The sequence below is a fragment of the Lygodium microphyllum genome, chromosome 29, assembly GCF_053477565.2.
Source record: "Lygodium microphyllum isolate KBCC chromosome 29, Lygodium_microphyllum_v1.1.10, whole genome shotgun sequence".
Classification (NCBI taxonomy): Eukaryota; Viridiplantae; Streptophyta; class Polypodiopsida; order Schizaeales; family Lygodiaceae; genus Lygodium; species Lygodium microphyllum.
In genome coordinates, this window is record NC_141163.1 from 20,589,598 (window position 1) to 20,614,012 (window position 24,415).

The window sequence follows — 24,415 nt, forward strand, 5'->3', positions numbered from 1 at the left end:
TGGACTCATCTTCTTCTTTCCTTCTCTTCTCTTTGCTTGCTTGTGTGTGCTTCAAGGAGGGAGTGTGAGGGATCAAGGAGGTGAAGCTCTCCACCATCTCCTCTCTTCTTCTTCTCTCCTCTTCTTCTCTCCTCTTCTCTTCTCTTTTATTATCTTGCTTGTGTCTATGGAGTATGGAGCTTGGAGGTAGAGGTTTGAGGATGCTTGAGCTTGCATCAAGAATTGTGGAGCTACCGGAGTACTTGAGAGAGGAAGCAACTCAATCGGGCATCAAGGTAAGCTCACTACACTTGTAGAAAGAGATGGCACATCGGCTATGTGAGAGGTAGCAATTAGTGATCACTTGAAACACTTGAACAATAAGCTGTCCATGGGTCTCGGTGGTAGAGCTTGAGCTCGCCTCTATATTTTGGTTTCATTGCCGGGACCAACAGATTCAAGCTTGAGTGCTTGCGTGCTTCAAATCGCGTAAGGGTTTCATCCCCGAACTGGAGCTTGAGGTAGATAGGAGGTTTTGGGTCTTTAATCCGTGCTAAAAGTAAGTATTTTTTATGTTTGATGGTTAGTTTAGTAGGAGAAATTAGTTCAGTACCTTGCTTTCGATTCTTGTTGCATTTAGAGTAGGTTAATGTTAGAAAATTAGTGGGAAAAGTGTAGGGTTTGTTGCTATAAAACAAGCCAAGCTGGGCACAGATCTATGAAAAATAGGAGGAAGGAGATTTTAGGGGGGTTGAGACCGACAAGCGAGGGGGCGAGGGTGGCAAGAGCATTGTGAAGGAGTGGTTTAATAGCTCGGAGATCAGGGGGGAGCTCATTTGAAACCCTGGTTGCTTGAGAGAGAGAGAGAGAGAGAGAGAGAGAGAGAGAGAGAGAGAGAGAGAGAGAGAGAGAGCTTCACTGCGTGGGCTTGCTTTGATCATATCATTAATGAGTTCATTTCCCACTACAGGTATTCCCACAACTCCTCCTACATGTGTAGTTAGGATCTGGAGGTGCTCAACCAATGGGAAAACCTTGATATTTCGGCCCGATGAATTTTGTGTGAGCCCAATGAAAACACATCGTGTTCGGTTCATCCAAGTGACGGCAATTTCGAGCCGAGTCCTAGAATCGGCCCTCGACCCACCCTATATTCGGCCATTCAGCCCACTTGACTTGGACACCCACCGTTCGGCCCGTCCGAGTCAACCATTCTTCGGACCAACTTGGCATTCGGTCCATCTCACTCGACTCTCGAACCAGTAAATTCGGCCCACTATAGTTCAGCCATTTGGCCCTCGAACAACCTCATTCGGACTGGCCAAATTTGACACTTGGACCAATTTCATTCAGCCTTTCTCATTCGGCCCTCAACCATTCGAACGGGCCAAATTGGGCATTCGGCCCTCGAACAACCTCGTTTAGACTGGCCAAATTTGACACTCTGACCAATTTCATTCAGCCTCCGGCCATTTGAACAAGCCGAATTGGATATTTGGCCCCTGCAATTCGGATCTGTTGGGCCGAGTTTGATTTTTGCAAAAAAATTTGAACATTGGACCTGACCACCTAGACACCAAGACTGTCCGAATATTTGAAGACCATACAAACGCTAGAGAAGCCTTCCTGGCACAATGAAGAAAGGGATCAGCATAGAGGCGACACTAGTTGCCTAGCAATTCAACTCGACAGCAGTAGCAAGTGGAGTCTTAGAGCACTATCGAATTATGACATAGCAGAGAATAGCAGAGAACCCTAAAACCAGTGGGGACGGCCAAAAATCAGGCATACAAGCTTATCAGGCTAAACCCATGATGAGATTGATAGAGTTGTCTAGACACTTATCTTCTCACTCACTCTGAATTCTAACCCTCTAAGCACAATTGAGAAAAGCTAAAAGCCTAACTTCGCATAGTGCATGGAAAAGAGCACAGACATGCACACACTCATAGAGTGAGGGTAAGTTGAGGACTGGTTGTAATTAATAAGGAACTCACCCAGATGTAAGAACTTGAAGGAACCCACCAGTAGGAGAAGACCTAAAGACATAGACGGGCAATCAAATCCCCGAGGATAGGACCAAGTGAGGAATACAACTGAAAACTAGACGCATACTATTGTGGAAGTGGATCTACCTGGCCTTATCGACTTGATCAATGACTTGGCAGAACATGAAGTCTTAGACATGGAAGAGGGTAGCTCAGGTCGTAGAAGCAACAAGGAGCTTAACCTAGGAGACTTTTGTGAGGTTGTTCAACATTTAGTGAACAAATACAATACTCAAACCCAGCTAGAACACCACGGTAGACTGATAGAGGACATCGTAGAAAACCTAGAGGAAGAGAGAAAATTGGCCCGCAGGGCTTTGCAAGGCCTGGCTGCATACAACCAGGATCACCAAACTAGGAACTTACGCCAGAGCTTAGAAATGCGAGATCTAGAGAGTGCTAGCCTTAGCGAGCAGGAATCTGTCAGAGAGTGAGAGAGCGCTTGAAGGAGATCTCATGTTGAGCGAGTTCCTGACAAAGCGACTGCTAAATAACATGGTTGTAGAACAAAGTGCCGCAGCATTGGCAACATCGCCTACTGACGGGGTTGGGAGTCAACCAAGGCTGTAAGAGTCAATCGAAAATCCCTATGGTAGCAAAGTAGCTAGACAAATACCAAGCTACTAACAACCCATACAACTTCATGGAGTAGTTTGAGTAGGTCTGAGAGGTCAACGGCCTCACTGGTCCTACTCAATGCTCCCAAGCCTCGGATTGTACTTAGGTAACAAGGGTCGGACCTAGAACACGAGTCTAGAGCATGCTGACTTCAATGGCTTGAAAAACCTCTTCATTAAGATATTTTTTGAACCAGGATACTTCGATAACTTGTTAGTGCGACTTATGAACACCAAGCAAAGAGAGAGAGAGAGAGAGAGAGAGAGAGAGAGAGAGAGAGAGAGAGAGAGAGAGAGAGAGAGAGAGAGAGAGAGAGAGGACATTCGAGATTATGTGACCCACGTGAGGAGCCTCTTCAAGAGAATTCCCATGGGTGAGAGACAAATCGAAAGGGCGGTATCCATAGTATTCATCAACAAAATATGAGGCGAAGAGCTCTACAAAGCCTTGGCTGGCAACTCAAGCTTGCAACAAGACGCACTGGAAAGGGTCATTGAAGAAGCCATTAGAGTGGATGACTAGCTCAAGGAAAGAGGCTCCAGAGACTCGAATCAGGAAGAGTCCAGTGCCATGAATTCCGAGAGAACCTCAACGCCGAGTGAGAGAGTAGGTAGACCCAAGCACTTAGGATAAAGGGAAGGGCAATGAGTCAAGAGCTAGCAAAGATTAGGATGTACATAGCCAAACTACAGGAGATGATGAGATGACCAATGCACCCACACGTCCAATGTGTGCATTGTGGCGGGAATCACTTGCTATCTAAGTGTCATGACCCCCGGTCACGATCTTGTGCTAATTGTGGTAGGTTCGGCCATGACACCATACATTGTTGATTACCTCAGAGGTTCCCATACCCCCAGCCTTATGGTCAACTCCATCTTGCGAATAGGCCACCGAATTTCTTTGGAAGGGGAGTCCCATTGGCTCTTCCAGCACCAAATGATGCTAAACCAACCACCCCTAGAATGGAAATCAATTCTACAGGTATCCCTAGACTGCCTAGACCCTACGTGACCCATCCCCACCGAGTGATACTCCAGTCCACTATGTGGACGAGCTTGGCAACGATGAGCCTTATCTAAACCCATATGTGTCATACGATGAGAAAGGAAATGCTATCCTCATGGACTATCGACCAATACTGGTGATGGCGTTGGGAAGAGGAAGAGGCAAAGACCTAGGAGGGCAAGCCCAAGAGCCAATCGTGTGTTGGACTTGCGATCACACAAGTCATATTTCTTCGTGCTACCTATAAATAGTTGCAGTTCCGGGTGTACTTGAGATTGCGGTTGGACCTCTTGGATTAGGGCTGGGGAAGTTGCAGCGACATCCAATGGATTGCTTCCTTTAGAGTGGAGCAGGGTAGTTGGATCGGCTCTAGCGAGTGATGACTCATGTGACAATGTCTGTCGTTTGGGCCGATAGGCTTGTTTGACTCTCTTGGGCAATGCGAACGTTGCCTATGGCGAGGTGGATGCACTACAACTCATAATCAACATTGCAATGAGTTTGCTTTTTGAAGGTTAGCCCTAGCAACGACTCTGTGCTGGCGTCTTTGGCATTTGGCAACACGTAGAAGATCATTGGTACAGTCTTAGAAACTGCGGCTTTGCACTTGCTGAGAAGTGCATATGAGCGGCTCCCATATGGGCTTAATTTGGCATTAGTGGGCTGGTGGCTTGCCAAGTTGGGTCCAATGATCGTGAGTCAAGACATTGAAGTCAACTCCCTCGTCAATCAAGGCATTGAAGGCGCATGTTCACTTGGCAGTGATTGTCATGTGCAGGTATGTGGGCTCTACGGCTTCCTCATCCTCATCATCGATTTCAGTGATTGTGGCTACTCGTACTTTGATAGGCGGTCCAACATTGGTGGCTCATGCAAAGGATGCGTGGAAGGGTAGTACTTCTTGACATGATTGCCATTGAAGAAGCATATTTCCTCGCCGTCTAGAGTCTCAAGCTTGACGTTGCCTGTTCGACTGATTGCATGAACTTTGAAAGGTCCAAGACCTCTAAAATTCATTTTTTGCTTATGCCCTTTAACTAAGTATAGGAGCATTAAGTCGCCTTGTTCGAAGGCACGCTGCGTCACGTGCTTGTCAAACCAGCTCTTGCGTCGTGTCTTCTCACATATGAGCGCATGAGTGGCTAGAAGGTGAGTCTTCGAGAGAGGCGTTTGAGTTCAACTAGGCGTTGCGTCCATGCCTCCTTTTCTTCCCATCGTTCTTGCAGTGCGATTCTCAGACTAGGCATAAAGAAATCTACATGGAAAATTGCTTTGGTTCCGTAGGTCAACCTAAAGGGGGTTTCGCTGACAGCCATTTTATAAGCTATGCAACACCTTACGGGCTGTCATGTCTCCCCTAAAGTGTCCACCAACAATTCCGTTGTGTGCCTCTGAGAGCACATCATGCATCTCACGCTTGCACACACATTTGCACAGCAATCCATCTTGCCCTAGGCGATACAGCTGGCTTGATATCAATTGATAGGGTTGGATCTTGAGAATGAGTCGCCTAAGTCTTGCCTTCTCTATCGGTCGCTCACATAGTCCATGCTCAAGCACTTAGACTATGTCATCTGCCCAATATGGCGTTAGGTCAGCCTTGAATAAATCTCTCTCGCTAGATAGGTTAAAGAGATAAGCGTCTAGCAATTCATCGGCAATGCCTTCTCCAGCAGCTTCTCCTGTGGGGATGCGTGACATATGGTTAGCCATGTAGTGCTGTTTTCCCTTCCATACAACCACGGAGAAGTCAAACTCCAAAAGCAAAAGGAGCCACCGAGCTATGTGTCCTATAGTGCAAGGTTTATTCACTAGATATAGCAAGGCTTGATGGTCCACGAAAAGGTAAAGGGTGTAGCCAATAGATAATGCCGAAACTTCTTCACATCAAACACCATGGCCAAGCCCTCTCTTTCTGTCATCGAGTAGCTCATTTCCATCCGAGTGAGTTGTTTTTTAGCAAAGCTCACTGGATAGTCTAGGTTGTGTTCGCCAAGTTGGCACAACACTGTCCCCATAGCAAATTTAGAAGCATCGATATGCACGTGAAAGGTAATGGTCCAATCTAGGGCTCGTAGAATTGGTGCTGTGGTTAGAGCCTTCTTCAACTCTCAATATGCTTGTTGGCATGCTTCAGTCCATTCAAAGACTAGCAACAGCTTGTATAAAGGTCTGGCCATCAACGCGTAATTCAGCATCGCCAATAGTATCCCGTATGGCCTAAGAAGCATTGGACTCCCTTATAGTTGATTGGGGGTGGAAGGTCAACAATAACCCTGACTTTCAAGAAGTCAGTGCCAATGCTGTTCTTTGATACCACGTGGCCTAGGATGCATCTATGTTTCACCCAAAATTGGCATTTTAAGGGGTTCAAGGAGAGACGATATAGGCGACACCGCTCAAAGACTGCTTGGAGTTTGTCTAAGTGTTCCATCTAGGTTGAGTGAATGCAGAGGTCATCGACAAAGACTTCCAACTCTTTGCAAAGCATGTCTTTAAATATGGTGCACATGAGGCATTGGAAAGTGGCAGGGGCATTAGTCAACCCGAAAGGCATGACTATGTAAGCAAAAATGCCCCACTGAGTGGTAAAGGTAGTCTTATGCCTATCAGCAGGATGCACTTGCACCTGATTGTATCCTGAGAAGCCATCCAGAAAACTGCAAGCCTCCTTGCCCGCCACTCTTTCAAGCATGTGCTCGGTTATGGCAATGGGTAATTGTCCCTCTTAATAGTAGTGTTCACCTTCTTGTAATTGACGCACACTTTGATTTTTCCATTTTTCTTCATCACAATGACTATGGGTGATACCCAGTCTATGTGCTCAATTTTGTAAATGAATCCCACTCTCATCAGCTTATCAATCTCTTCCTTGACAACATGAGCGTGTTTTGGATTCATAGGGTACAGTCATTGCTTCATTAGCGTTGCATCTGGTGTCATGGGTATATTATGAGTCACTACACTCAGATCTACCCGTTTGAGCTATTCCAAGGACCAAGCGAATACGTCTACATACTCTCGCAAGAGAGCGACAAGATTCATTCTTCTTCCTCAGTCAAGTCATCAGCAATGAAGACTGGTCGGCAGGCTATCTCCCCTTCCTGGGCTAGGTTCACCTCCTTGACCTTGGCTGGCTCAATTGGTTCGCTCATTTTCCCTTGCCATTTGGAACCCAACAGGATCACTATCCTATCTCCTTTCTTGAATTTCGTAAATCTTTTAGGGAGGTCCCGCGGTTTTCCCTGTTCGTCTGTTCATGTGTCCCTAGATTGTTTCACCCTTTCCTGCTTCAATCGTCTGCGCCTCAGGTGGACGGGTAGGTTCCCCTTGGTGCGTCAGGTCTTGGGCGGCCTAGGTATTTCTCGGTCACTATCCGAACTTACCTCCGACTTAGAGTCGAACTCCCCGTCTTCGGTAGAAGAGGTGGTCTCCCCTGGTGGTCACAGTTTAGATGGTGATTTTATCCTAAGCACTGGTGTCGTTCCCATTTGGGCTAGGCCTACTTGCTCAAAGTCTATGCCTCCTATGTGTTCTAACCATGCATGATCACAATCCATGCGCATGACCCCTCGCTCTATCCTGAAAACACTCTTTTTTTGTGACTTGGAGGCTGCCCGTATTTGTTCTATTTCATGTCCCTCAGTGTCCTATTCTACGGTATCTATCTCACCCTCACTTTCGTCTCACTGAAGGATTGGTAGTCTTCGTAGTCGTCATTAGAGTCCTCTGCGTCAGACTGCTCGTCGTCTCCTAGGCGGCTTGGGATATCTCTTATCGTTGATCAGGGACTAGGGCCTAGTTGTACATGAGGTTTAAGTCATGCACCCTGATCCATTGCCACCTGGATTCGTCTAAGAGATCCTCGAGTGGTTTGAAGTTTGCTACTGGATTGTCAGCTAGCTTGTCCGTTAAGTATTCCAGAATCTCTTGGAGTTCTCTTTTGTTGTTTGACACTTGGAAGGTGACGGGCTTAGGTCTCCCATGAAGGGTTCCTGCCATCATACAAATTGGTACAGAGGGCGTGCCGTTAGACTTACCCATCATCTTGATGGCCTGCTCATATACCTCATGATCTGAGAACGGCAGGTCGATTGTAGCAAGGACATGCATCCAATCACACTCATCCTTTGGGCATGGGATATACTTGGTCAAGGGCCCATAAGACTTCTTGACTTGATCGTTACCTTTGAGCATCGCGGAGATGGCATTTAATTCGACTAGTGAGGTCTTCCAAGCGTCCATCCATCTCTACCCTCACAGCTTCCGTTCTGTTGCCTAGAAAGATCAAGCTGTTACCCCAATCTTCGATAACTCTAGCATTGTGCATCCAGGGTCGGCCTAATAGGATATCGTAGACCACTCCCTTCATGACTATAAAGTCGACAGAGAACTGGACACCTGCGATTTTCACTAGCCAGATTTTAAGTACCCCAAATGGCTTCACTCTCATGCCATTTGCTAATGTGACATTAAACCAAGCAATCTTGATAGGTGGGTTTTTCCAAGTCTAAAGAACTGTGTGGCTCAGCACACTAAACCCAGCTCTCGTGTCTACAATCCCCTTTCTCGTCGTGTCGCCTAGGGCTAGGACCGGTAATACTGCATGCATCTCGATGCCTTCCTAGAAAGCATTAACATGAAAGGATTTTGGCATAGAGTGCAGCGTTAGACTCAGTATTTGTGTTTCTGTATCATGGTCGTGCAGATCAGCAGCTTGTTCTCGTGACCCCTCAACCCATGGCTTTAGGTCTTGCCATAGGGTGGGATGATGCTTAAGTAGGTCTCCTAGGCTTAACATCACGGGGGTGGTCACTAGCGTGGTAAGGAGGTCATTGTGGCTTGGCCTAAGCGGTGCTGCTTGTGGTGCGATCGCATCTCCTGACTTTGGTCGAGGGGGTGAGACTGGCGTGCTTATGCTGGGGAGATCATCGATCTCGTCCCCTAGGATGGGCTCAGTGTCCCTTAAGTACTCTTGGGCCTCTTTCACCTAGTCCTTCACTTTCTCTATGGCCTCTAGTTAGGGCTTCGGATGTGAGTATTCCCCTACCTTGGCACTTTCCTTTTTGGCCGTCTTAGGGGCTAAAGTTTCTACCTCTGCATCCGTGACCTTCTTTCCAATAGGCAGAGTTGTAGCACTCTCAGTTTTCAGTGCAATCTTAGCTTCCGACCTCTTCTTTCTCCGCCTGCGCGGCTGCCAACCTGCTTCGTCTTGGCACGGGTCATAACCCACAATGGGATAGGTGGGGCCTCCCCATCGAGGTTCTTGACACCAAACAGCCCCAATGGGACAGATGGTATGTTGGCTGAACTTGAAGAAGGTTTTTGCTTTGGGCAATCGACGAAGAGATGGGTGATTCCGCACTCAACGCACCTTAGGTCGGCTTTTTCTCTGTTTTGTTGCTCCCTCTCAGGGCAATGTGATGAGACATGACCTGGGTGACTGCAAGTCCAACAGATGATTGGATCCTGCGCCTGCCCTCCAAGGCCTCTACCTCGTCCTCTCCCTAATGCCATCACCGGTACTGGTCAATAGTCCATAAGGATTGCATTGCCCTCATCGTCATGAGAGAGGTAAGGGTATACGTAAGTCTCTTCCTCATTTGGCTCATCCATGTAGTGGACTGGAGCGTCACTCAGTGGATGGGTCACGTAGAAACCAGGCAGTCTAGGTATGCCTGTAGGGTTTATGTCCATCCTAGGAACAGTCGGCTTAATGTCATTAGAGGCACAAGAAGGGCCAATGGGTCTCCCCTTCTGAAGAGTGGCTGCGGCTTGTTTGCTAGGTAAGGCTAGCTGTATGGTTGCGAGTATGGAAGTCTTCTCGGCAATCTGCAATGTGCGACGTCGTGACTGAACCTGCTACAGTTAGCACAAGGTCTCGACCTAGGGTCTTGACACTCAGCTGGCAAGTGGTTTTTGCCATAGTACACGCATTGAACGTGTGGGCGCATTGGTCGCCTCAACATGTATTGCAGCTTGGCTATCTCCATCTTGACATCAGCCAAGTCTTGATTTGTCTCGGTGGCTTTCCCCTTATCTTGGGATGATGGAACTGATCATTCACCAGAGGCTGACGCTCTCTCTGAACTTCACGAGTTGGTTTCTTATGAGTTTGAGCTCCTAGAGCTCTGCTCTTTCAGCTGATCGTCAACTCTGATGGCTTTCTCAAAAACCCTAACTAGTACGTCTCGCTGCAAGCTCAAGTTGCCTGCCAAAGCCTTATACAGTTCCTCGTTTCGAATTCTGCTGATGAATACAGTTGAAACTGCTCTTTCAGTCGGTCATTCGCCCATAGGGATTCTCTTGAAGAGACTCCTCACGTGGGTTACGTAATCGCAAATGTCCTCCTTCTCTTTCTGCTTGACATTCATCAGTCGTACTAGCAAATTATCGGTGTATCCAGGCTCGACAAATCTCTTGATGAAGAGATTCTTGAGGCCATTGAAATTGGCTCACTCTGTGGCACCTAAGCTTGTATACCAAGTCCTAACCTTGTCACCTAAGCAGAGCCCGAACACTTGAGAACGCTGAGTCAGGTCACTGAGGCCATTGGCTTCACAGACTTGCTCGAACTACTCTACAAATTTGTATGGATTGTTGTGGGGTTGTTACTTGTCGAGCTGCTTTGCGACTATTGGGATTTTAGACTAGCTCTTAGAGCCTTGGGTTGCTCCTAATCCTGCCAGCAGTGATGTCGCCAATGTTGCGGCACTTTGCTCTGCTGCGGTATTGTCTAGCAGTCGCTTCATGAGAAGCTCGCTTAGCGTTAAGTCTCCTTCTAGTGCTCTCTCGTGATCCGTTCGGTTTCTACCAGCTAAGTTCAGCACCTGCTGCACCTCACGCAACTCCGTGCTTTGCCTTTGGCTCCTAGCCTGCTGGTCTCTATTGTATTCGACTATGCTTTGAAATGCCTTGTGGGATAGCTTTCTCTCGTCTTCTAAGTTTGCGATGATAGCATCTGCTATCTTGCCATGGTGCTCATATCAGGTGTGTACATCGTAGCTACTACTAGTTGTTGCTGAATAGCCTCTAGGAAGATACCTATGTCGAGTCCCTTGTTAGACCTGCGGTGTGAGCTTTCTTCTGCCATAGTCGAGTTCTCGTGCTCCACCAAGCTATCGATCAGGTTGAGTAGGTTTGTCAAATCCACTTCGTTGGCGCCACTTGCTTACTTCGCATGTTGATGGTTTGTCTACGTCTTTGGGTCCTCTCCTATTGGTGGGTTCCTTGAGTGGTTTATCTGAGTGAGTTTCTTGACTTATTAAATACAATTCTCAATTTATCCCCACTCAGTGTATGTGTTCTTTCTAGTGCACTTGTGCTCAATCAGGCTTTCAGTTTTCCTTAAGTGTACTTCAAGTGCGGAAATTCAAGGTGAGTGCGACAAACAATCTCTAAGTGTCTTACGCACTCTCACTTGGTTTTGGGCCTAATAGGCTTTGTTGATCAATTCTTTGGCCGTCTTGATGGGGTTTAGGGTTTTTCTGTTATGTTGCCTTGCTCGTTTTTTTGGTCCAATCAGGGTTTTATGGCTCAGTGGGTTTCCTCTAGGTCTCTAGGTCTCATGACAACCTACTCAAGCTGCTAAGCGGCTGCGCCTTACGTTTTTTCTATTCCGTGCTCTAGAATCAAGTTCTGAGCGTCAGGAGGACTTGCGACAGTTTGCACTGTTAAGCTCTAGTCGGGTTAGGTCAAATTTCTAAAAATTTGAGATAACTTCACACTCGGCCCAACTGGTCCGAATTGTAGGAGCCGAGTGGGTGATTCGAACGAGCCGAGGCACATGGGCCGAAGGCGAATCACACTGGTCCGAGGGCCGAATGTTTCGTGGGCCGAGGGCCAAGTGCCGTCACTCGGATGGGCCGAGGACCGAGTTGGGTCTTGGGCCGAGGGCCGAGTTGGGTCTTGGGCCGAGTGCCGTGTTGGGTCTTGAGCCGAGTGCCATCACTCGGACGGGCTGAGTAGACTTTGGGCCGAGTCGAAGGGCCGAGGGCCAAATCTGGGACTCGGCCCAGAAATGACCACTCGGACGGGCCGAATGCGGTGCGATAAATGCAGTGCGATGACGATTTCAATCAAAATCTCACAATTTAGACAATCACTCCAAGCACAAACTTCCAGGTCCTAACTAGGCTACCAAGGGAAGTGATTAGTATACCTGAGGTGAGCGGTAGGCACTCCGATGACGAGATTGAATCGAATCTTTGCGGGGGCTCTCTCTCTCTCTCACTACAATGGTTGCAAATGAGCTCTCCCTTGGCCTCTTGGCTCTTAAACCCCTTCTCGGGTAAGGTTTTGATGCTCCCAATCACTCACTTGCCGACATTAAGCATCCCAAGCAAGCTTTTTACCATTTTTTGCATGATTTATGCCCTATTTTGCAACGGTAAACCCTACCCTTTCTCGATTCGATTTCCTAATCCTATCCTACGCTAAATGCAACAAGAATCAAAAGCAACAAACTAAAATGATTTCTTCATGTTTTCCAATCATCAAACAAATAAACTAGCCCAAAATACTTACTTGTTTCGAATATCAAAACACCCAAACTTCCTACCTATCCCAAGCTCCGTTTCGGGGATGAATCCCTTACTTTGATACTTGATATGAGGCACGCAAGCGCTCAAGATTGAATCTGTTCATCCCAGCAACGGAACCAAAAATGTGGGAGCTTTCGCTCAACCGCCAAGACCCACGGACCGCTTATTGTTTCAAGCATTTCAAGCGAGCTCTAATGGCTATCTCTCACCTAGCCGATGCACCATCGATCCAATGAGTGTAGTGAGCTTACCTTGATGCCGATATGAGTTCCCTCCTCTCTTGCACACATCGGTAGCTCCACGAACATAGATGCTAGCTCAAGCATCCTCAAGCCTCCTCCATCTCCAAGCTCCATCCACTAGAGACGCGCACGTGAGAGAAGAGAAGAGAAGAGAAGAGAAGAGAAGAAGAGGAGATGGTGAAGAGCTTCACCAATCCCTCACTCCCACACACTCACTCTCTCACACTCCCTCTCTCAAGAGCACAAATAAGCAAGGAGAAGAGAAGAAGAGAAGAAGAACAGAACTCTTGTTAGCCACACATCAAAGAATGAGCTTCCATTCACTTTTTGAACTTTATATACAAGCCCTAAAATCTCATGGGCACCCATCCCTTTTTTACATGACCGGCTGTTGTGGCAAGGTCCTTTCTCTATTTCCTCTTCTAGCCTTATGCCTCTAGTCTACACCCATCTAATATTTTACGATTAGCACAAGAGGGAGCCTGGCGCTCTTTTACATGAGTTTTTGGAGTTTTTTGAGGCCCCTTTCATTTAAAATTACGCTTTTGGCCCCAGCTTAGCTTTAGAGGCCGCCTACATGTCTTTGCTCTTTTTCCATCCTTTTTTCACTTTTTCATTTATTTTTTCGCCTTCTTGACTTGGGGTTAACAGCTTCTATCAAGGATTGGAATTATTTTAGCGATTTACCCTCCTTTATGTTTTCCACTATGTCTTCTCCTTGAAAAGTTTGTAGGTGTCCATATCTTTCTTTGTCTTCTTGACAGGTCTTTATTTTTGCTTTAGTATTCTTCTTCTCATGTCAATAGTGTGTCTATGTATGTTTAACCATTTTCATTTCAATTTATGTTATATACATGTTATGTAATGCCTCCCCTTGTGTCCCTTCATTGTCATCTTTAGTACTAGACCCTAAGCTCTATTCATGTCCATTGTTGTTGGCTAATGGGGTAGTGCTTGTTGAGATGCCACTATATATAGTGGTCGAGGAACTTGTTCAAGAGATCACTACAAGGGAAATTGTCATGGGGAGTGTTCTGTCTATACTTTTGCATATAACATTGTTATTGTTAGAGCTCTCTTTTTTTCCATGATAAGAAATCGTGTTGTTGTTTTCAAAGCAAGTGTGTTTGTGGACTTATCTCCTCTTGTGAGAGGGTTTCTAAATAAGTCATTCAATTATCCATGGCTTGCATTGTAGAGCACCTTGTTAATAGTAGGTATGTCAGCTTCTCTACAATGATGAGATCTATGATGTGTATGTCTATAGTCATTCATAAATCTACTTGAGCAATGTTTGCTTCACACATTTTTCTGTTGCCACCAAGGGTTTGAGAGAGATATTGTAATTGTAGTGGAGAAGATCAATCATAGATATGAAGATTCCTTTGGTTTTCATATCAAGAAATTCTTGTGCAAAGATGGTTCATAGTAGGTTCACTTTTAAGTCTTTATATTCAACGTCAAGCATGTCCAATGTTTCTATTAGGAGCCATACAATTTTCATTGTGATCTTCTTAATCAAAGGTGTTTTTGTGATGAGCAAAACTTTTAATGTAGCATCATCGAGGAGTCTTATCATTTGTTGGCTTATGTTGCTCTAGACTCAATGGCTACTTGGATTCTTGTGTGATGAGTCCATATGTTCTTCTTTTGATACAAGTGATTTCGCATGCTCTGTTGAGGAATCATTATGTATATCTATAATCAAGGCTCTATGTAAAGAAAACGTCTACTTAATTTGTGAGCACTCTCAATTTTGTAGGCGCACCTGATCATTCACATTGATCTAAAGTTCCATGGATATCTTCAATGGGGTACTTGCATAGGAGTTGCTTATTATAGATGTACACGTCCTCTTTATGTGTACATATATTATTGTAGTTTTTTCATCCACAAACTACAAGATGTCTCTCTCATTGATAATGCAATCTTACGAGCATTCTTGGATCTTGTTTTGTTGGATATCAATGCTTGATTGTTTGCAAGAATTGTAGAAAAGGTGGTTCTTTCGCATGCCAGAATAAACTATACAAGGTGTGATGTTTGCAATGTTCCCAATATGTAGACAATGTAATGTGACATGGATGTTTGATTACTCATCTTGATTCTCCACCATAATAAGATCTTAGGATGTCTTTAGTAACTTTATACACACTCACACTCTAGCCATCAGAGTGTGGATGATAAGTGGTATTGAAGTCTAAAGCATAGCTCACTTGATATTGATATGGTCAATCTCAATAGAGTTTAGAGTAATCAATAAATAAACTCGCAACTTTGAGGTAAACTTGGAGTCTCTATTACTAACTACACTCTTTGGTAGTCCACAAAGTCTAAATATATCCTTAATAAAGACTCAAGCAATATAAAATGATTTGTAAGTGGAGTAGCTTTGGTTAGATTGTCTACTACTACCATGATAGAATCATCCACTACCATGATAGAATCTACCACTACCATGATAAAATCAATACCACTACCATGATAGAATCATATCCACTACCATGGTAGAATCAAACAAGCAACTTTGGTTCATTTCTCTACCACTACCATCAATAACAATTGTGGGTAACTCAACTACAAAGTCATTTTCTTATTGATTCCCACTTCATTTGTGGAATGCCTAAGGGTGGAAGTTTCCTAGGCATTCTATGTATTTTGCCTTGTTCCATTAGCAAGTTAGGCATTGGGTTACATGTTGTAGTATGTCTCTTTTCAATCGTAACTAATGATAACTCTTGTGAATTGCATTAAGAGTCTTATAATATCTTAGATGTCTAACAATTGGGCTATCATGTGCTTCCCATGAGTTCTTGGCCTTAACTTTTTGCCATTTTAGAATAAAGGGCAAGCTTGGTATTAAAGACACCCATTTCTTGTATGATGCTCCTTCATCTTCGCTCATTCTTTGTCAGAGCCTTGCATCTAGTGACATAATTAAGGAAAACTTTTTTCTATCCACCTTATTTGCCTCATGTTTAGGTCAACTTGGGTGAAAGTCTACTTGAGGATTTTGTGATGCCTCACTATAATAAACTTTCTTCCCAATAAATAATGTGTCCATAGTTTAAGGATCACTGTGAGTAGCTCCAAATTATGTGTGGCATAATTGGACTCATAGGGTTTAAGGTTCCATAAGACGTAAGCCACATGTCTCCCTTGTTATTTTGATACCCCCGGATTAGAAGTCCACTTACATCAGTGTTTACCTCAAATGGTAGGTGAAGTCAAGGGTTTTAGTAGCGAGTAATGGTTATGGATTCCTTGACTTGATTAGATCTCTCTTGGTGCTTAACTACCCATGTGATTAGGGTTTTCTTCTTCAAGAGATTAGTAAAAGGTGCTACAATGAAGGAATAGCTCTTGATGAAGATTTGATAGCATCCTATTATTCCTAAGAATCCTTGGATTTTCTTGACTATCTTAGGTATTGGCCAGTCTAGAATTTCGTTTACTTTTGCATGGTCTACCAAGATTCCATTAGTGGAGATAATATATCCCAAATATTTGAATTGTGTATGAAGAATATATAATTTTTTAATTGGCATAGAGCTAGTTCTTACAGAGGTTTCTATACTAGATCTCATGATTCTCTAGGAACTTGGAGTGTACTAGTATGTTATTAAATTATACCAACATAAAGTTATCTAGCTATGGCCAAAATCCCAAATATTTGAATTGTGTACGAAGAATATACAAATTTTTAATTGGCATAGAGCTAGTTCTTACATAGGTTTCTGTACTAGATCTCATGATTCTCTAGGAACTTGGAGTGTACTAGTATGTTATCAAATTATACCAACATAAAGTTATCTAGCTATGGCCAAAATATATCTTGCATCAATCAATTGAATATTTATTGGTTTGAAGGGCATGACTAGAAATTCATAGTGTCCATAAATAGTATTGAAACCAATGCTAAGGGTGTTACATTCTATGATTCAAATGTCATAACATCAATTTTCAAGTCTATCTTCAAAAAGACATTGGCTCTATGTAGTTAGTCTAAGAGTTTGTCGATCCTAGGTATGGGATGCTTATTCTTGAACGTCACTTGGTTAAGTCCTTTGAACTCAATATAAAGGCTAACAGATCTATCTTTCTCCTTTTGGAAAAGGACAAGCATGCCCCAAGGGAAACCACTTGAGAAGATGAACCCTTGCTCAATCGATTGCCTCAATTGTTCCTTAAGCTTGATGGATTTAGGTATGGATATCTTGTATAGTCATTTGGATATTGATTTGGCTCTAGGAATCAATTCCATTTTATGGTCAACCTCTCAATTTGAGAGTAATCGTGTTAGCCATCCCAGGAACACATATTCAAAGTCAGTGATCCATGAAGATAACATGCCTTCTTTGTCTTCTCAACTTTATTTAGGTAGAACATATAGAGTTGTTGTCCTTTCCTCAACTCCTTTTTGGCTTGCCTTAGCTAGCTAGAATCCAGTTCTCCCAATGGCCTCTAGTATTATTACCATTGTCCTACCTTTCTGTAGTAGGTGTGTTTGGATAAGGGTTCTATAGCAAGCAATTTGGATAGTCCATAGTTCATATAGTTTCTTTCATAGTTGGTGTTCACAATTTAGTTTCTCTAGACATTTTGAGCAATATCTTTTGCTATGGGATAAGCTTGCATGAGGGCATCTTTGAAGGCTATTAGCCTCATAGATTCAAGGCGAGTATCCAAGGGCGTATCCATTAGGACCAAATTGTGACTTATGGGCAAGGCATAGGATTGATAGAGGAATGCTAGTGTAAGGAACCACAATGATAGAAGCCATATAGGAGAACCTCATCAACAACATCCACCTGCCCTAGTTGCAGTAATCTTAATTAAGTTGCCTGATCAAAATGAGCAAAGAAAGTAGCTTGAAGATGCAACTACTATTTCGATAGAGGATAGTCATCAAGATGAGTATAAATAAGAGGGTAAATTGTTAGGTAAATCGAATGACACTAGTATACATATGCAATGTGATTGTTTTAATTGTATTAAAGTGGGAGAATGCCTAGAAACCCTTGGTACTACTAGTGACTAGAAGTCAAGCTCAAAAGAAAATGAATTGGGAAATGTAAGAGAAAGTCATGAAAATGGAATCTAAATAGGTGAGCGAGTTGTAAAAAGAAGCAAGAATGCAAGAAGGAGACAATGATAAGTTGCTTCACACCTTGCCAAGGTGTGCATAGGGAGGAGATTTACCAAAATATACCTCCTTTGCAACTCTATCACTAAGATCATTGCATGGGGATCTGTTCTTTGTAACTAACCTTGGATCAAATATTGTATCTAATTCTAGGATTCAACAAGAATTTTCTCCTAAATATTAGACAAAAGCAACATGATGTTCTTGAAGGGAAACCTTTACATGTTCAAGCAAGTTCTTGATTGTCAAGCGAGTTATTGCTACTTAAAAGGAAGTGGCCACCATTTACGTGGAATACACAAGAAAGAAATATGATATTCTCTTGGATGGAGGATCCATACTTCCTGAAGAAATATATTTGGCTAGAAGTAGGGTGAACTATTACTTCTCCTTTTGCAAGTCAAGATGGCTAATTAAAGAATATTACAACCATTGGGTATCTTGAAGAATCAACAAATCAAGCTTGTAAGTTTGAAGTTTAAAGTTAGTTTTGTAGTGTTAAGAATGATAGAGCTTGGGGAATCTCACCACATGCTTCTAGGTAGGCCGTGATTCAAGTTGGTTAAGCTAAGGTAGGATTGGGATACAAACTATGTTTCTATTCTATAAGGCTTAAAAGATATTAGATTATCAATAGTGAACAAGGTTATCCTCATGAATAAGTGTAGAAAATTAGTGGCAAAGAATATCAACTTGGTTGATGAAGTAGAGGATGAGGGGGAGGAGTTACTTCTTTAGGAAAATGCCTCTGTTTTACCAATGTTTGAAATAGATATGGATACTATTATTTAGGGTTATAAGAAGTAGCCTACTAATGCTTGAAATGGATCAATGAATTGTTCCAATAGTAGTCCATGAACAATTGAGACCACACCTTACAAAGCATTCTAGAATACAAGAGTAGCCTAAACTTCAAAAAAGTGAGGAATTGAGTTGAATAATATTCTTCAAGATTTTGGGGTTAGGCAGAAAGGTTTCGAATACCAAAAGAAAGTTCAAAGTTAAGAAATCAACCTATGGATATCTTGGATATTTAGAAAGAAGAAGGTTAGAAATCTATTATTCAAATATGAGTGTGTTATGAAAAGTACTATGAGAGTTGTGAGGATGAAGTTTAAGAAGTTAACATGAATATGTTAGGAGATCTTAAACCTGTTAAGATTAACATCTATGTGGAAGAGGACCTCAAGAATAACCTAATAAAATTAGGTAGGTAATTTTAGGATATCTTTGCATAGGATTACACTAACAGTAAAGGCTTTGATCCTCTTATATGGCAGTGTAGAATCAACTTGAAGAAGGATGCTAAGCCTATCATATAGAAGTGGTATAGGGTGAACCCTATTTATGCTAAGTAAGTTAAATAGGAAATTGAAAAGTTATTAAGGGTTAGTTATATTAAGCCAATAGATGAGATGACATGGCTATCCCCCATAGTTGTTGTGCCTAAGAAGAATGATAAAATCAAGGTATGTTACAAGAAGCTAAATGTTCCTACAATTTTTTATCCATTCACTGATTCTTTGTTGGACTTAGGGTTGTAGGAATGCAAGTACATAGCTCAAAGAAGAAGAAGCTTAAGAGAGCACAACTCAAAGTATATTGAGAGGTATCAATCAAGAAGATTTTACAAGACTCAATTTGTCCTAAAAGTGAATAGGTATATATACAAGGCTGAGGGAAAAAGAATCTCTGAAAGAGGGAGGAAAATGTATCGGTGGTCCTAAGTATCCTTACACACATCACTTGTAATGAATGCTTTGCAAGCAGTTGAGCATCAGGTGAAGTTATTCAATGGCAGGAATGTATCAGCATATGTATATACCTATGCTCAAAAGATGGAATTCTTTGGGGTGGCTCAATTTGCATGGAGCCGGTATTTTGTACGTGTTATTGTTCATGAACTGAAAGCACAGATTACTGAATTACGCTTGTAGGATGCAGACTGGTAGCTTTCAAGAAGACACTCAGGGAAAAATTTTATATTGAGGATACCAGTCTGATTACACGCAAGACTTTTCAGGAGTGGGTTATACAACCCAATAAGGGTCTTGTTGTGGCTACAGAATTGTTAAGAGAATTTGAAAGTCGATTTGAGCAGTTGGATCTTGCAGAACAGAAGCTCTTGCAAGTCAAAATTTGAATTGTTTCTATAGGCATCTGATCGTGAGCTTCAAGAGAAGCTTGATGATTTGTTGGAGGATCAGACTACAGAGATAGGTTTGAAAACAGAGTGGAGACATGTCAAGGAAGCTGTTACTGCACTTATGAAGAAGCATAGAAGAAGAGAAAGATTGCATGTCTCTAGCTTGCCCACTGTTACGGGCAAGACAATTGATGTATCCAGTAAGCCACCTACTTTTGTGGCTAACCCTATGGCTGTACCTGCTATTGTTCCCTCTGTTAGGGAAGATGTCTTGGATGAATTGGTCAAAGGCATGCGGGATCTTCAATTGAAGGTTGCAAAATTGGATGAAAAAGGACAAGAGGAAAGGGGATGGGCAGTAGCCCCTAAGCCTAGAAAAAGATGTATGTGGTGTGACAGTTTGCAGCACGAGAGAAAGGATTGTGCTGCCTATCAGGAGGCCTTGGCACGATAGCTCATCTTTTGGAAAGATGGCAAGATCCATGCACAAGAAACGGGATTACCTCTTGCTTTGAATTTTGGAAAGGGAGGTATGCAGAAGTTGTTGGAAGACTTGGTTGTCCGAAATGCTTATGCGGCAGTACATGCTTCTACTTTTGGTCTACAGTTGGATAGAATGCATGGCTAAGTGATGGTTAGTCCAAAGGCTGAAATATGGACACATGCTTTACATGCAGCTAAAAAGAGAAAGGTCACTGATAGTGAAATGTCTCATGCAGGGCAAGACATTTGTGGCATAACTGGTTGGGAATCACCAGTAGATGCATATTCAATGTATGCATATTTAGCAAAGGTACAAAACACGGATATACTTATGGAAGAAAAATAAAAAAGAGATGAAGATATTGTAGGGACATCTAAAAGAATGACAAGAAGAAGTGTGGATCAGCCTAAAGCTGCAAATCAGCCACCTCCCGAGCATGTTATGGAAGAGGTCAGTCAAGAGCAAAAATAGGATAATAAACAAGAGGGCAAAAAGAAGGGCAAGCAGCCAGGATATAAGTTGCAATCTAACATTGAGACAGTCACATATCTTAAGAAGGTTCTTGAAGAATGGATCTTAAACAGTTAGGTGGAATTTACCTTGGGAGAGGTGCTTGGCATTGCCAAGCGAGAATTTCATGATGAGATCATTGACATAATTAAAAGGAAGTGTCAGTTTCTTGGTGATACCACTAGTACATTGCAGCAATTTGAAGAGGATGGGTATTCGGGCTGAATATGAGCATGAAGTAAGTACTGGATTATCTATGCAGGATGCTACTAATCAGTGGGGATAGCATGTGGAAAAGAGAAAAAAGTGGCTGAAAATGCATTGTCTTGTAGCAATATGCATGGTGGAGCAAGGCAGATGCAACAATATGGGGAAGAGACTCTAGGATTTATTCCTCGAAGTCACTACACAAGAAATCATTAGGCTAGAGCTACCATTGAAGCGGTAGTGAAAATAGGGGAACGTGAAACTCCTTGTGTTGCTTTACTTGACCATGGGTCTGAGATAAATGTCATTGAGCGGGGATTGTATGAAAATGGTGCATGGCCTGTAGACACTGATCATGGTTGGCCAATGAGGGATGCAAATAATTCTTCAGGGGAGCTCTATGCTGCATGTCCTAACGTAAAAGTGACGATTGGTGATGTATAGGAAGAACAACACTTCTTTGTGCAAGATAACTCCTCGTATGCAGTGATTTTGGGACAGCCCTATATTATAGGTGTGCATATGGAAACAAAGGTGCTTGATGATGGTTCTGCTTATGCAAGAGTCAGAAGCAAGGATGGGAGAAAAGCAATCCAATTTCTTACTGTTTGTGTTAATCATCCTAGAAATCGGGATATGCTCCGAGAGTCTTCTTTGGTTCCAAATGCAAGGGAATTCAAAGACTTGGATTTTCATTAAGCATTGCTATAATGCGTGGCTACAGTAAGTAGTGCTATTCATTAGGTGTACTCGCTTCTTGATGAAATGAAGTATGTATTTATTATTGGTAATTCTCAATTTACAACAAACAATTCATGTTGGTTTAAGCCTATGGAAGCTATGTGCAAGGCTGAACGCATATCTATGAAACGGGCTACTAAGGAACTGAGAGCATTGGGGTTGTTAGCTGAAAATGAAGGCATTTCAGGCATCTTTTATGGGCTGAATATTACTGACACTATGGCTGAAATTTCAGCAACTATACATGTAGAAAATGAGGCCGAAAACAGAGTGTTGTCAGTATGTTCTTTGGATATGTATGATATTATAGCATTGTTTGCTTAGCAGGAAGGATTACAATGGGCTGAAGCACTTGTGGAGACAAAGTATAAGACAATTGACAAAAAGGTGAAACCAATTGCTTTGCCACTTCCACCAGAGAGTGAGGGTATGTATGAAAAAGTGTCAAGGCAGCCAAGCTTACGGGATCCTAAAGATATAGGTCATCAGTTTACATCCGAAACATTACAGGAATCGAAAGTTGGTGTAGAAGGGTTTCTTTTACCTGCTGAGAGAGACTGTTTTATGCGGATGTTGGCTAGACATAGGAAGGCATTTGCATTTCAGCCAAGTGAAATAGGTTGTGTGGATCCAAATGTTGTCTCTCCTATGGTCATATTTACTGTGCCACATATACCATGGAACTTGGGCCTATTCCAGTGCCTAAAGCGCACCTGCCAAAGCTGATGGATTTGCTAAATGAAAAGATTCACATGAAGATCTTGGAGCCTTCTTCATCCCCGTACTCAAATCGTTGGTTTACTGTGCCTAAAAAGAATGGGGCTTTGAGATTTATTCAAGACATGCAACTGGTCAATAAAGTGACCATAAGAAATGTGGGCGTAGGTCCTGTGGTTGATGAATTTGTAGAGGCTTTTGCAGGTAGAGTGATCTATTATTTGGGTGATCTTTACTCGGGTTATGATCAATTTCAGCTTGCCATTGAAAGCAAGGATATCACAACCATGAAGACTCCTTTGGGGTTAGTACGGATGTGTACTCTCCTACAAGGTATAAAAACTCAGTGACACACATGACAAATGCTATGAATAGGGTACTCGAGGATTTTATACCACAATTGACTATGCCCTTCTTGGATGATGTTCCAATCAAAGGGTGTGCAGTGGATGAAAACAATGAAGAGATGGATGCTCATGGGTGCATACAATTTTTTGCAAACCATATTGTGGATTGTGAGAGGATTTTGACACGTTTAGAAGAGGTGCATTTAACTCTTTTTGGACAAAAGTTTGTCTTTGGAGTTGAAGAGGTTTTGATTGTCGGGCATATGTGTGGGCCTTATGGGCGAAGGCCATCACCAGCAAAAATAGATGGGATTGATAGAATGCAAGATGTACGCACGAATGTATCAAAGGTGTATAGATTCTTGGGTGCATGTGTGTTCTATTTGATATGGATTCCTCACTTTGCACATGTAGCCAATGCTCTTTATCAGCTTCTAAGGAAAGGTCAGAAATTTCATTGGGAAAGGAAACATCAGAAAGCAATGAAGAAATTGAAGCAACTCTTAAAATCTGCTCCTACATTGAGAAAGGCTAACTATTCACATGGAAAACCTATCATTATTACTGTTGATACAAGCCCAATCGGGATTGGATGGGCAAATATATGCAATTCACTTTGGTGCTAAAGCATTGACTGAACGACAGAGAAGATATCCACAGATTAAAAGAGAATTATGGGGAATTGTGACAGCCCTTAAATGTGATAAGAAGTATTTTATGGTGCTCATGTAGTCATTGAGATCGATTGTTTGCCGGTATTGGGTATGATTATTAGTTGTGCTACTTCGGACATTGCTATGCTCCGATGGATTGCATACATCAAATCTTTGAACCCTGAATTTCAACATATTGCAAGAAGAGATAACCCAGTGGTGGCAGACATGTTATCTCGAGCACGTTATGAGAATGAAGATGGGATGAGGATGAGGAGGACTCAGAATCCGGTGACAACTAGGATTTTGGCACATACCAAAGGATGTGCAAGTTCAGAGGGGGTGGATATCGTGATGTTATGAGGACATGGTGTGAAAAAGTATGGAATACATCATCATCCGACTTCTTTATTGATCTAGAGAGTCAATGTGATCTAAGCCATTAGTACTAGTGTGAGTTTCTTGGATTATCCAAAAATACTAGATTTTTGGATAATTTTAGTTTATTTTTATATTATTTATTATAAAAATCCGAAAAAGTTAGAAAAAAAGCTTCTAGATTAGGATGGCATGCAAAAAGCTAGTTGCTTTTTCAGCCAATTAGGGGATTTTCACAAGAGGGACAAATTGACAAAATCGCACACGTCACGATCACTGAAAACAGGCTGAAAACTGCAGATTGAACTGAAAGAAGAAGAAGGAGTGATCTGGGAGATTCGTGGCGAGGCGTCCTGGAGTTTTACCCCCCTTTCGGAGCCAACAGAGCCATCATATTTGGGTTTCGAGCAGTAGAGAAGGAGCTGTAATTTTTATGCACATTTTGTTCTATGAAGAAGCTCCAGGAGATCTAATGCCTAGAGATTGCTTCTGAGTAGTGCAAAGATTCTAGGTTCTTTCAATACCTATTGATTCAATTCATTGTGATTTGTCTTTGTAGTGCTTACCACTTGGGTATTCTCTATCTTCTCTTCCATCTCCTATCTCTACTTCCTTCTACTTCTGATCCCCGATGGATTCGACCTTTCG